At 40.3% G+C, this 2,589-nt stretch overlaps 1 pseudogene; it reads right to left on the reverse strand.

The window, feature by feature from the left end:
* Window positions 1–905: 905 nt before the first annotated feature.
* LOC116853613 lies at window positions 906–1,837 on the reverse strand (annotated as a pseudogene).
* Window positions 1,838–2,589: the final 752 nt, after the last annotated feature.

The raw sequence follows: 2,589 nt of genomic DNA on the forward strand, positions 1-2,589 counted from the left end.
GGGTCGGCGGTAGGCGGGGATACCTGCCGTCAACAACCCCAAAAACCCGCCCAGAACCAACGGGATGGGTGCGGCGAGAGGTCGTGTGTCCGCCTCTCGCCGCGCAAATGCCGAGGACGGCGTAACTGGTGAGCGGCAGGCCCGCGGGTACGTAACCCGCTCCTCCCCTCACCAGGTAAGGAGCGCATTAGCGCTAGCGCAGGGCGGCCCCCCGAAGAATGCCGAAATGCGATGCCAGGGGGTCGCCCTACTCGCGCGGCGAAGGACACACTCAGAGGTTTTTAGTGGGTATACCTCCTCCTCTCCTTTAGAGAGAGGAAGGGGAGTCCCACATACCCCCGGAGACCTCCCCGGGTCTCCGGGGGATGCGTAATGCATTTTCCCCTGAGTTATCAAAAAATAAATAAATAAATAAATAAAACATTAGTAGTAATATTAAAAATAAAATAGGGGATATTTATCAAAATATTCTCACGAAATTCGTCTATGCACGCGTAGAGAGTCAGGCCTCTGTATCTTCTTTTTCTGTATCTTCTCGGCTTACCTGGGTTCAATTCTCATACTAGACGAAACAGATTTGAAAACAGAATAGAAAGAAAAGGAAGCATTTACTCAGCAAACACAATGTTATATGTAACGTACATGTTACTTGTAATTTTTTACTCAACAATGTAACTGTTACATAAGACACGTGTTATATAACGATTACATTGTACAGTAGAAAATTATATCTAACATATGCGTTACATGTAGCATTGTGTTTGCTGCAAACTTGCTTCAATGGAAACTTTCAACTTACATTTCACATTCTTAGGTGCTCGATTCCTCCATGTTGTCTTCTTCCTCTTCCTCGTCGTTCTACATGTTCTCGTTTGCCCTGTTCCTTGTAACTGTTGGACGTGAATTCACTGGCGATATCTCTTTTTCGTTATACAAAGGGCCTCCCTCATCTGCTTCTAGAACTCCGATCTTATGGGTTTGTCGAAGTGGCGATTCCTGCAAATTGCATCTGGAAAACAGGCGCAATACGTGCGGAAAATAAGTATACCATTACGGTAAATTGTTTTTCACTAACACATGAAAGATGGTATCATTAATAGATAGAAATTCCTTACTATATATGGCTCGTGCCAGTCGAGTGTTATATAATGCTCGGCGTCCTTCCTCGCGGCCGAACCACGTAAAAGATGTGAAGGCATCGGACATTACTTCCTTCAGACACAATTGTGTAGCTTCCTTCAGATTGAAGCCAACAATATAATGTAAATAAGTTACCTGGAAAAAATGACATCTTAATATAATGCTTAAACAATTCGTTCTGATTACAGTAATTAATTCTGCTAAGAATAGTTGTAATCGTACTTACTGTTTCCGAATAACATTGTTCATCCTGATTTTCAAATGCATTCATTTCTTCCAATGTTGTAATTGATAGTCCATGTGGCTTTGGTGAATAGCTCTGTTGGACACATTTTAGAATTTTCTGCTATGTTGCTTGAATTGTCCTGCAAGTAACAATGTGAAATATGGTCAGAATATCAAGCATAACGCATTATACGAACAAAATATGCAATACATACTTTATAATCAATTTCATATTACACAGTCTTTCTTCCATTCTGCTCAATTGTTCCTCTGCCTTGCTATAATTATACATAAATATTAATGTATACTTCCTACTTACACCGGTAAATTTTCTGCCATTCATTTAGCAGATCCCTATTTTCATTGTACCTTTTATTGGTTGTTTCTTTCTGCATGGGGGTCCTCTGTGCATGATGCATTGCTTGTCCCTCATGTCCACGTTGTTGTTGATTTCCCACTCCTTGGATGACATTCTGCAACTCAGATAAAGTGTCATTAGTATAATACGTTTTATCACGATTTATACGTTGTGTAAAACTTTGCGTGTTATTGAGTGACTCTGAGTATGGAGGATATTCCAAATTTGAGTATGTCTGTGCGTGTGTGGTATATCCTGTATGTGGCTGTATGTGTCCAGAGTAGTCAAAATTTATATATCTCTGCGTGACGTGTGACGTATTATTGTATTGTGCTTGTGTCGGTATATGTGAGGTATATGTTGTGACACAGTCAGTGTTAGTAAATGTTTGTATGTTTCTGCATGCTTCTGTATGTATGCGTGGTGTATTTGTTTCTGGTGATCCTTGTAAGGTGTTTCAAAGTATATTATTATCTTTTTCGATTGTCCTTGCGATGTCATTGATGTCATCCTCGACTATTCTAGGTATGAATGATGTCGCTGTCCTTCCTTTCCGCTTTGGTGATTCCTCTTCAGACGAGGTTGTTTGATACCGTGCTGGTTTGGTAATATGCCGCTTTTGTCGATCCATCTATGTATGTAAATATATCAATGATAACATGTTTTATATACTATGCGAACATATTAACATGCTCTGTTACTCTAACACTTACGCAATCAAAGCTCACATTAACGCAATCAAAGCTCTATACTTTATTCTCAGAAGCAGAGATGTGTTTGTGTGTGTACCATGTTGCTAAGAGATAGTGAAATGTCTATCTTCTACAGTTGCAAATCAAGTACTACATGTGGCACCTCTGTTTGGA

Source organism: Odontomachus brunneus, unplaced genomic scaffold (assembly GCF_010583005.1).
Source record: "Odontomachus brunneus isolate Ranch 3 - 2012 unplaced genomic scaffold, Obru_v1 Obru_scaffold_379, whole genome shotgun sequence".
Taxonomy (NCBI): Eukaryota; Metazoa; Arthropoda; class Insecta; order Hymenoptera; family Formicidae; genus Odontomachus; species Odontomachus brunneus.